This window comes from Prionailurus viverrinus, chromosome A1 (assembly GCF_022837055.1).
Source record: "Prionailurus viverrinus isolate Anna chromosome A1, UM_Priviv_1.0, whole genome shotgun sequence".
Taxonomy (NCBI): Eukaryota; Metazoa; Chordata; class Mammalia; order Carnivora; family Felidae; genus Prionailurus; species Prionailurus viverrinus.
Window position 1 is genome coordinate 13,877,803 of NC_062561.1, and position 12,826 is coordinate 13,890,628.

Consider the following 12,826-nt stretch of genomic DNA (forward strand, 5'->3'; position numbering starts at 1 on the left):
CGAGCTCTGAAGGTGCCACAGGTGCCAAGGCTTTAGCTCTGCTGAAGGAGACAGAGAAACTTCTATGGAAATGGGACAGCTGGAGTCAAGTCTTATGGGATAACCATGAGCCCTACGGGTAGACACACTTGTGAAAGGCTTTCCAGATAATGGGAGGAGCATGTGATAGATATAGAGGCCTATGATAAATATCAGGTTTAGGAAACTGCAAGTACTTTAGTATAGACAGGTCACTGTACGTTCTAGAGGCAGGCTGTGTAGAATCAAATCTCAGCTGCTACACTACTTAGGTGTATAACTTGGGCAAGTTTCTAACTTCTCTTTTCTTACCTATAAAATATGGATAATGATAGGACCTTCCGACTAAAGTTGTTGAGGATTAAATGACAAAATATATATAAAGTACTTCACACAGTGGCTGAACCCTAGGGAGAGCTCCATGAATATTACATATTCTGAAATAGCTGGAATATAATGTGCAAGGGAAATAATGACAGGAGACAAGTTTGAGTTGAAAGGTCAAGACCAGATCATGAAGTGCCTCCTATTATATATAATTGGGATCATCATTCAGGATTTAAAGCATGTGTTTGTGTATGTATTTGTCTTATACAAAACTGGCTCTAGTTTATTTAAAAATATATTTTGTGATGTTAGTGTGGAAAACAGATCAGAAGAAATGAGACCTGAGTCAAGGAGGCTGACTCTCTAATTAATGCAATAATCCAGGGTAGATACTATAAGGATCTGAACTTGAACTTAGTGGTGATGCAGAGGAAGGACAGGCCTAAAAAATACTTAGGAAATAGTCTCCGTAGGACCTGATTAACAGAGAATAGAAGTGGTCTAGAGGGTTGGTGGTGCCAGTCACAGAGACAGGGAATACAGGAGAAGGAACTTTAAAGAAAGGTGCTTATACACCATATGTTAGCCAACTTGACAATAAGTTATATTTTTTAAAAAGGTGCTTATATAGCAAAGCACCTCATGTCTTAAAACAGTTAAAGAAATCAATCTACTCAGTTATAAAATACAGATACTATTCTATTTAAAAACATTTTTTTAATGTTTTATTTATTTTTGAGACACAGAGAGACAGAGTGTGAGCAGGGGAGGGCCAGAGAAAGCGAGACACAGAATCCGAAGCAGGCTCCAGGCTCTGAGCTGTCAGCACAGAGCCCGACGCGGGGCTCGAACACACAAACCGTGAGATCATGACCTGAGCCAAAGTCAGATGCTTAACCGACTAAGCCACCTAGGAGCCCCAATACTATTCTATTTTAAAGAGTAACCTAGAAAATTGTGCTTGAGGTTTGAAGTTAAAAAAGAAAATTCCTGTTATCAAGTAATTTAGTGATAGAAAAAACACCTAAATTAACATTTTATCAGATAAAACTAATAACTGGTTTAATATCATTCACATTCAACTTACATATTACACCTCCCCCTACACACAATACTTCTTAGGTAAGGCACAAATTCACAAAAAGAGAATACACACAGAAATTAGATTACATTTATGATTTTATTAGTCAAGAATGAAAAATTTGGTGTCCAAATTTTAGCTGCTGTACATCCCAGTAAAAGGTCCCTTGGCTCCCAAAGTCCCCATATGGGTGTATAAATACAGATGGAACTGCCTGACCAAGATAGGGTCTCACTAGATCTATAATGTTCTATTCTTGCTGTGTCAATGACTAGTGTTTACTCTGGGTTTACCTGAGGAGGAATTACACTAAAAGTTGATATACTTCTATTTATGGAAATATATAAAGGCAAAGCCCACTCCTGACCCCTACTCAGAATCAGCAAAACAATTCTCTCAGAGGAAGCCCATTTCACCACAATTCTATTTATTATAAGCATTGAATAAGTGCTAACTACCTGTAATCAAGTGGGCTATTACAGGGAATTTGATTGCACATATTTATTTTTAAAACAAATCCTTTAATCCTGACACATTAAGTCAAATGCTAGTTAACATGAACAAGGTCAACTTTTTGGTGGGTAGTAATATGTTTTGATATCAGGAACATTTATAGACTTCTCAATGTACTGTGTACTGTTAATTACCTTCTAGGCAAAATTTTCCAATAATAAAGATAGCAAGAATAAGTAGAATATTAAATATTAGTCTCTTAATCATTAATCAAGATGCTAATGTGTAAAATCTAATATTTTGTTAAGGTATTAACATTTATCCCTCATAATTTCAATTAAAAGGTATGACTAGGAGAAACTGTTTCTTTGTTCAACCACAAGGACTACACAGAGCAGTTTCAGCACCAGGGATAGTAATCTTCCTGGATAACAGGGAATGCCATAATACAGATGAGTAAATGCTATGTGTCTAAATTAAAATTACTTACAAGGTTTATATGAGTGCGTATGGCATGATAGTTAAAAGCACAGGCACAGGGAAAGATTCAATAAAAATGTTTTGTTGTTCTTGTGATTATTTTTATTTTTTGTGAAGTTGATGTAACACAAAGAATTCTATTTCTTCTTAGTTATAGATATGAATAAAATATGGAAAATTAATGACCTTAATGAAATATTTCTTGTTTTTTACATATTAATTTAAAATATGACACAATGGATCACCATTTCTTGGTATTAGCAAAATATAAGAAAGGAAAACATAAAAATCATGAGTGAAAATTCTCCAAATGAAAGTTCATTGCAAAAGGAAAAAAAAGGAAAACAAAATACAAAATTTTAAAGAAATATTATCTTTCCAAACATAGCCATAATATTCCTGTATATTATAAATCTTCATGAGTTTTTGCTGGTATACTTTCCCTGCATGCTTTGAAGAATAAAGCAATTAGTGAACTGTTGACCAACTGTAATATATTATTTACTGTTAGGTGTATTTCTAAATGAGGGTAAAAGAACACCAAAAGCTCTATAAAGTCAAAATATATTAGTAATCTATAGAAATTATAAGAAGCATAATGCCAACTCCAAGAATGACTGCAAATTCATGCAATTTTTAAGGTACAATTGTTCTGAAAAAGTTGGCCAATTTGGAAAAAAGCCATTAATATATAAATAGATACATTTGGATTAATACCTATTCATCATTAGAAACCAGGTAATCTGGGTTCTGCACATTTTTGCACATGTCCATTTATTTGCTTATATGCCAACAACCAATACAAAAAATTTTTGCAGCCACCAATACCCAACCTATTTTTAATGGGTAGATCCACATCTATGTTGACATGTCGTGGTTATTATTTCAGTTTTTAGATAACAAGCATCTAAATGATACCGCACCTGGGAAACTAGTACTCAAAACCCCAATTACCAGGAACACGTGATGGAATGGCCAGAATTCAGTAAACATACAGGTATATTAAATCAATAGTCAATTAACCCAACAGCCTATAAAATCTCCCATAAACTGAGAGGCACAAAGTTTTTGGGAAAGCAGGTACACAACACTTACAGAAAACAACTTGATGCAAAGGGCTGATGCACCTAAGAAATTATTTGGAAAAGTTAACCCCATGAAGTCCTACTGTTTCTTTTTAAAAATAAAAGGAAAAACTCTTCTTGTCTTGGCAGGAATTTAAAGTACTAAACATTATTTACAAAAAAAAAAAGCAATTAAGCAAAAATTTGATAAAAATGAAAGGCAGAGAAAGATCTTTAAACAACAGAAAAGTCTGGTTTAAAACCTCAGGTACATTTTGGTAGGCTGTTTACTTCTGTGGGTTAATAAATTATAAAAGATTATTTTGTAATTATTATTTGCTTATTCTTTTGGCTTTTTTTATTTTTAGAAAGCCTCAGAAAAAAATTCCTATTTCATAATATGTCTTCTCTTGTTATGACTAGTGAAAAACAAAGAAAATGTATATAGCTAATTTGGTTTTATGTACTTAACAGAGGTAAGAGACTTAAGTTTGAGATAGAAAAGTAAATAGTTAAGGGCCTTAAAAACAAACATAGTATATATACTATATATAGTTATTTATATTAAAAAAATGAAAGAAGAAAATACCCTCCTATTTGCTCTTTTAAGAAAGGAAAGTCAGGTCAATGAATAAAGAGATACAAGTGGCTATTAGTGTACTTAATTATATAACTTGAAAACTCACAAAATTCTACTAAGTCTTTTTGTGTTAACATATAAGCACAACTTCTATTATCAATTGAGTACTTATTGCAGACATGGTTTAAGTGCTTTATATGATTCATCTCTTTAAATCTTCCAAGCAATACATTTGGGACAGTTAGATTTTACAGGCGCAGAAACAGGTTCAAAGGCAATTTGTCTGGATTTGAACCCAATCTGTCTGATTTCAAAACCATTCCTTTAGCCATTATACCATACTTCAAGGGATTACTTGGGATTAGAATGGGAACAGTAAAACAATAAACAGTGTTTGGGAGAATGCCATATTTTATAAGGTAACCATGTGAGCTTGGTTGTGTTTATGAAAGAAAACACTATGATATGAATTACGAGGGCAAATCATGTGGCCGTGATCTTAATGTGCTTACTGAATGTGACTAGCCCTGAAATATCTTCTTGCGATTGCAAAATAAATCAGGTTGAATTTGTTTTAATATAAACAAAGAAACTAGGGATAAAGCTGTGGCCAACGTATGACATTCCGTCTACTTCTCAGAAACTTAGATTAGCCAAACAGAAATAAGTTTAATATACACATTCATGGATATTTAACACACACTCAAATACTAGATGTGATTGAGCATCTTGATCACTTAAGATATCCTTTAACCTTATGATTATGTGATTTAGGAACTGTTTTCACATTAACAACAAAGAGGCTGTATATAACGTATGTCTCAAATGTTTAAAATTAAACTCTCAGGAAGAAGTGAAAAGAGATAAATAAACCACAGCCCCAGGAAATCAAAGCATAAATCTCAAATTGTCTCCATGTACTACCTCTTAATTGATCAATGAGGTAGTTGTTTCAAGCCATTCTTCCACTGGTTAATCCATAGCTGCTGGCACTAATACAGAAAGCCTCTAATCCAAAGCTTTATGCACCAGTACCAGGCTGAAATTGATTCTATACACCATCTCCTGGTTGGGCTAAAGTTCGCTAAAAATGCTCTCGCTTACTTTGAAGAGATTGTATTAATGAGATTACCATTCCAAAGGGTCCTTGGACATTTCCTCATAGCATTCTTTTCCTGCTTCTACCCAGAGTATATGCTTCTTATTATAATCATATAGACATAGAGTAATACTTTCAATAGGGAATAAGAGATTAATAGACACATAACAAAACCTTCGCCGGAAAAGCATAATAAGGAGTGATATATTTAATGGGACTATGAAATTAAGTTTTGGTTAATCTTAATGAACATAATTAAAAACTATTTATTTATCCCAAGTAATTTTTTGTCTAGAATTAAAGTGATTCCCAGGAAACAGAAAGGCTAATGGAGTTTTTTTTTAACCTTCATAGGCATTGAGATATAAAAACAGATTGACTCTTCATCTTTTGGTGGATAGCTTTCACCAAAACACGCAAAAACATGATGATTTTGTTCTTTTAAAATAACCTTCCCCAGTCTCATTATCTTTCATCTGGTAAATTTGGTAGAAATTAACTAATGGCCTCAGTCCAGGTCCCAATGTAGGGCATGTGGGATTGTGAATACACTTAAAGTATGATCTTGCACAACTGACAATCTCTCTTCATATTAGTTTCCTCATTTGAAAAACGAGAAAAACAATATTTTATTTGAAGGACTATAGTAAGGATTAGAAATAATACATGTTAGGGGAGCCTGGGTGGCTCAGTCAGTTAAGACTCTGACTTCAGCTCAGGTCATGATCTCATGGTTCACTGGTTCAAGGCCCCCATTGGGCTCTGTGCTGATAGCCTGGAGCCCACTTCAGATTATGTGTTTCCCTCTCTCTCTGACCCTCCCCTGCTTGTGCTCTGTCTCTCTCTCTCAAAAATGAATAAGCATTAAAAAAATTAAAAAAAATGGACATAATACATGTAAAAGTGCATGGCAGATAGGAGATGAATAGTAGATAACAACTATAGTGATTAACAATAATCAACCATAAACTCCATTCTTTAACATACTTTCAATGTTAATTAGCATAAAAATAATTGCATATATTCTACCAAAAACTTTTTCAGTGAAGGGAGTTTAGGTGACTATATATATTGTCATGTGAATTGCTTACTTTTGGAAAATGAGAGAAATGGAAACTATTAATTTAAGTGAAAATTTGTCAACCAATGCTACTTGAAAACAACAACAAAAAAGCCAGAATCTTTTATTTTTTAAATGCTGGAAATGGGTACAAATTTCAGATCACTTTCAACTAGGTGGGATTTTGAATGTATTCTTGAAGGTGACATTTAAGCCACCTATTGAAATTTCCTATTGAAATTAATAGGAGGGGTGAGGAGGACAGTGCTATAGACAGAAGGAAGAACACTCGTAAGGCACCGAAATAGGAAAGCACAATATATTAACTGGGAACAGAGTATTTCAGTTTGGCTGAAGCATTGTCTCCCAGCCAAGGGACCTCAGACTTATTGAAAGCAATCCATACCTACTTATATACACGTCAGATATTGTTTATGGACAGAACAAATACCAGACACATGTACGTTGCATGCATGTATATTAGTTTTCTAGAGTTACTGTAACAAAATGCCATAAACTAGATGGCTTAAAACAACAGAAATTTATTCTTTCATAGTTGTGGAGTCTAGAGGTCCAAAATCAAGGTACCAACAGGGCCATGCTTTTTCTGAAGGTTCTAGAAAAGAATTTTTCCTTTCTCTGTCTGACTTACTTCACTTAGCATAATATCATCTAGGTCCATCCAGGTTGTCACAAATGGCAAGATTTCATTCTTTATGGTTGAGTAATATTCCATTAGATAGACAGATAGATACCACATTTTCTTTATCCATTCATCTATTAATGGACACTTGGATTGCTTCCATATCTTGGCTTTGTAAATAATGTTGCAATAAACACAGAGATGCATATATCTTTCTGAATTAGTGTTCATTTTCTTTAGGTAAGTACCCAGTAGTGGAATTACTAGGTCATATGGTATTTCTATTTTCAATTTTTGAAGAATCTCCATACTGATATCTTCCATAACAGAGAAAGGCAAATATCATTTGATATTACTTATATGTGCAATCTATAAAACAAGACAAAGGAACAAACAAAAGCAACAGACTTAAATTCAGAGAACAAACTGGTGGTTGCCAGAGGGCAGGTAGATGTGGGAATGGGTGAAATAGGTGAAGGGGATTACGAGATTCAAATTTCCAGTTATAACATAAATAAGTCATGGAGATGAAAAGTACAGCATAAGGAATATAGTCAATACTATTGTAATAATGTTGTATGGTGACTACACTTATCATGGTAGCAGAGTAATGTAAAGAATGGTCAAATCACTATGTTGTACACCTGAACAAATATAACATAGTATATGAACTATATGTCAATTTTTAAAAAAGTCTTTTCTTGCCTCTTCCTAGCTTCTGGTGGTTGCTGGGAACCCTTACCTTTCCTAGGCTTAGAGCAGCATAACTTCAGTCTCTGCCTCTGTCTTCACATGGACTTCTTCCCTGTGTCTGTCTTCAAACCATCATCTTTCTGGGTGCCTGTTCAGCTGTGTATCACTTTCCCTTTTCTTTCTTTCTTTCTTTCTTTCTTTCTTTCTTTCTTTCTTTCTTTCTTTCTCTTTCTTTCTTTCTTTCTTTCTTTCTTTCTTTCTTTTTCTTTCTTTCTTTTTCTTTCTTTCTTTCTTTATGTTTATTTATTTATTTTGAGAGAGATTGCACGTACAAGTGCCCGGTGTAGGCACAGAGAGAGAGAATCTCAAGGGAGCTCCATGCTCTCAGTGCAGATCTCCATGGGGGACTTGATCTCATGAATCATGAGATCATGACTTGAGCCGAAATCAAGAGTCAGACGCTTAACCGGCTGAGCCACCCAGGTGCCCGTCTTTCCCTTTTCTTATACCAGTCGTATTTGGTTAAGGGCCTATGTAATTCAAGCATAACCTCAACTAAATTTGGGAGTATCTACATAGGTCTTACTTCCAAACAAGGTCACATTCCCAGGTACCAGAGACAGCACTTGAACATATTTTTGGGGGAACACAAATCAACCCACAACACAGTGTGTGTGTGTGTGTGTGTGTGTGTGTGTGTGTGTGTGTGTTTGCCTTCAAATATATATACATGTTGTGGCTTTTAAAAAGTTAAAATTATGTAAGTAGCATTACTCAACTGAATGGCTTTCCATTACTGTATTTTTCGCAATGGATATTAAAATAACAAATTTCTTGGGTAGGAATCTAGGAGTCTACAATTTTTTTTCATGATGAAAAGAGTCATAGTACTTACAAATGTTGAGAGCTGGGGTGGCTCGGTCGGTTGAGCGCCCGACTTCGGCTCAGGTCATGATCTCATATTCCAGGAGTTCGAGACCCGCGTCGGGCTCTGTGCTGACAGCTCAGAGCCTGGAGCCTGGTTCGGATTCTGTGTCTCCCTCTCTCTCTGCCCCTCTCCTGCTCATGCTCTGTCTCTCTCTGTCTCAAAAATAAATAAAAATATTAAAAAAAAAATTCTAAAAAAGTTGAGAGCCATTGTTGTAGCTTTCCTGCCCAGAACAGAATGAGGTAAACTAGAAAGTAAGCTTAAGCATGGAGGGCCTTTGGGTCTAAGATAAGGACTCTGGGCTTCATTTTTTAGACTTTTTGAACAGAAGACATGGATGCATGTAGATGTTATTATAATTAATATATTAAATAAATTAATAATCAATAATAAGTTAAAAATTCTGACCACACCAATCCATCCACAAAGTTGGAACTTTAGGACAATTACCACGTACAGGATGGATTGGAGAAGAGTGAGTGTGGAGACAAGGAGAGCAGGTATGAAGTGAGTAGGTTCTCACTGAGGATGAAAAGAATGAGATACATGCTGGGTATCTTGCCCAGGAAGAAGGGGCAGAGGTGTGACCAATCTGATGGTGAACATGCATGTGTGTGTGGTGCATTTGTATGTATGTTCAGGGGGATATTTTAGGGTATATATGTGTGCATTATGGTTGCATGATGTCCAGTTCTTTCAAAAATCAAGAGTGCCCATTATTTCTGTACCACTTATCTGATACATTTAATGTATTGACATGCTGATTAAATGGAAACTTTGAAATCATTCATTTCTACTAGTCTACTTTCTTACACGCAGTAGGCCCTCAAATATTTGTCGGCTGGTAAGCATCAACATTTTAGCCATTCCAAATCTGTGTCAAATTCGTTAACAAGTATTGAATTTCTATTTTGCATTTGTGTTTTCTGCTCAGGAAAAAAGTTGGGGTGAGAAACGTAGAACTAACTAGTTGGAGGAAAGTGAAATTAAAATTTGGTGAAGAAATTATAAAAAGGCACCTAGCTAGTCTAAATGATTTCAAGTTCCCAAGGCAGGACAAATTATATACATTGATCCTGAAAGAATCTGAAAACTAGATCATGTTTCCCAACTCTCAGTGGTCTTTGAGGAGTCATAGAGAAGTGCTGGAGAATTAAAGTGTCAAAGGAGAGAAGGAGGAGATAAATTCTTGAAAAACCATAGCAGGTAGCTTAAGATTACCTGCAGGTGAGATTACAGAATGGTTCGTTCATTGGAAAAAGAAGCAGTAAGTCTTGTCATCACATTAAACACATTTTCTTGTTTACGTTGTGGTTAGCTTGTTATGTCGGAAACACTGATAATAATTCACACCTCTCTATAGTTTTTACTTTAATTTCACCCAGGCACAGAGACAGCGCCTCCGGACTTCAAATAGCCACTTGTCAAGTTCCCTTATGATATTCTTCTGCACAAGTTAGAGAAATATAGGCTAGTTGTTAGCACAGGATGGTAGCTGTTTAATAGTTGAAGTGCTTATAAACAACTTAAATCAGTGATTTCCAAACGTGTTGGTTATGACTTACAGTAAAAGATATTTTACATGTAAGCATACATGTATATACATATGTATAATGTGTATATATATATATATATATATAATTAAAATAATAGATGCACTTGATATTTTCCACTCTGTTTTCTATTCTATTTCATTAAACTGCTGGTTGCAACCTACTGAATCTATTTCAAGGCTCACTAATGGGTTGAGGCTTACAGTTTGAAAACTGTGAATTGATTTCAATCAGAGTGTTTCTAGTGACTATAGAGCTGTTTTTATCCTGTTTAATCAAATATTTGGATGAAGATATAGAAGTGTTGTGCTCAAGTTGCAGATAATATAATAGGAAGAAGACCATTTTTTGTATGATATAAATAGGATTAAGAAATTCCCAGCAAATTAAATTTAAATGGAAAATTAAATAAAAAATTGAATAAAATAAAAAAAGGAATTAAATTAAATTTAAATATATATGTAAAATCCTGTACTCTATATTTCAAAATGGGGGGGGGGTTGTGTTACTGCTTAGCAGCAGCATGTCTATAAACAAAACAAAACAATAACAGCAAAACAAAAAGCCTTGGTGTTTCAGTTGATAAGAATTTTAACATGAGAGGGGAATGGAACCAAAATTATTATATGCCAAACATCAATCATTAGTGTCATGTTGCTGTCAAACCCAGAATGAAACCAAATTAAACCGATATGGGGCTACATTAACATGAGTTGTATTTCTAAAGGTTGAGGTTCAGGTGAGAGATATTCTCTGGGGGCTCTTGGGTGGCTTAGTGGGTTTAGTGTCTGCCTCTTGATTTTGGCTCAGGTCCCGATCTCACAGTGAGATCTATCCCCTCCTGGAGTTCTGCAGTGACAGCACTGAGCCTGCTTGGGATTCCCTCTCTCCCCGTCTCTCCCTTGCTTGTGCACGTGCGCGCCACACACACACACACACACACACACACACACACACACACACTTTCTCTCTCTCTCTCTCTCTCTCTCTCCCTGTCTTTCAAAATAAATAAATAAACTTAAAAAAAAAAGAGTTATTCCCTGTCTAAACTTGGTCTAAACCTACTGGTCTAAACCTGCCTACCTGAATACTACACTTTTCAGATAAAATTTAGAAGAAAGCTAGAAACCTGTTCTTTAAAGAACAGGTCAAGGGAAATGGGACTATTTAGCCAGGAGAATTGCTGTTTTCACTCATTTATTTTTGAACACTTTTATTAAATGTAAATTACAAGCCAGCCATGTTAGGTGCTGAAAACACAAAAATAACTACAACAATGTGTCTTCCCACAGCCAATGAACGAAAACATTATTTATTGACACTTGCTACTACATTAGTACTTCAAATGTATTAACTTCTTTCATCTTTTAATCCTATTAATCTCTAATTTGGATTTGATAAACTATGGCTTTGAAGAGAAGTCATTTACCAAAGATTATGCAGATAGTGGCTGAGGGAACTGGAATCCAAACCCAGGTTCTATTGCCCCCGGAGCATGTGTTCAACCACTATGCAATATCACTTCTTGATATGTCATCTGTAACACTATATCCCTATATTGAACACCTGAAATTAATCGAACACTGCATGTTAATTATACTGGAATTAAAATTTTTAAAATTCTTTCTTAAAACTCAGCTTCATGGGCTTCTTTTCTTTGAAAAATCATCCTTTGGAAGCAGGGGTATGCATCTATTAAAGTAAAAATGTGTACAAAATTAATATTAACCACAAAATATTGTTTAATCTGGGGACTTAAAAAATGAATATTTTAGGTAGCTTCTATGCCAAAATATTGTTAGTTAACGTAAACACTAAGCTATTTGTACATTTGCAGGGACATAGGCTTTGTAGGTTAAAAGGAAACAAACCTGCTGTCTTTTCTAAACTTTATGCTTTTGGGGATACTATTGAAAACCTATAACTGTGCAATTATAAAGACCTGTATGTGGTTATAATTGGTTTTACATGTGTTTATAGGTCATTCAACACATATTGTGTCTGTATACTAAGGGTACAAGGACATATTTACTATATGCTGGCTGTTGAGTTCAAGTAATTTCATTGAATTCTTACTTCCCTATGGGATAGATATTCTTATCCTTGTTAGTGAATGAGGAGACTTAGCTCAATAAATTGAGTAGGCTGAACAGGTAGCAAGTTGTGAGAAAGCTGCACTTTCCACAGTACCATACTGCCTTCAAGAAGCTAACAGTGTACTGGAGAACATTTTTTTAATAGGTAAGCTTTTTAAAATATTTCTGATATTGGTACGTGTATGACAGTATCAGAGTTTTCCTACTTTGAAAAAGTGACATCCCTATCTCCACTAAAGGAAAATGAACACATACAAATTGAATGAATAAGAAAAACAAAACCAAAGCACACACCCATACTGCTTAAGAAGCAATACAGAGAAAATTAAAGTGAAAATATTAACATGATGTTAAGCTATTCATTTGGAAAGGAAATAGAAAGTTCAGGTTGTCACTGTCTCTCAAAGCACTCATGCAAGAAGTCTAAAAATAGGAAGAGGTAGAAGCTGCTGCCATATTTTCACACACGGCGGGGTGAAAAAAAGCCAGTGAGATGATCTTTCAGTCTGGATTTACATATTTAAGATACATCATTTTAGATTTACAAATGAAAATAGCACTTGCAAAAGTAGACAGCACTAAAAATGTTATAGGTGGTCATATATGTCACAGGATTTTTAAATTATAGCATATCTAACTCATACTATTAAAAGTTATCGGTTTTGTAAGTTTTTCATAAAGTTTCAATCATTTTAGCATTTTATAATTCAACTGTCATTTAATATAAATGGACATACCAATTACCACTTCT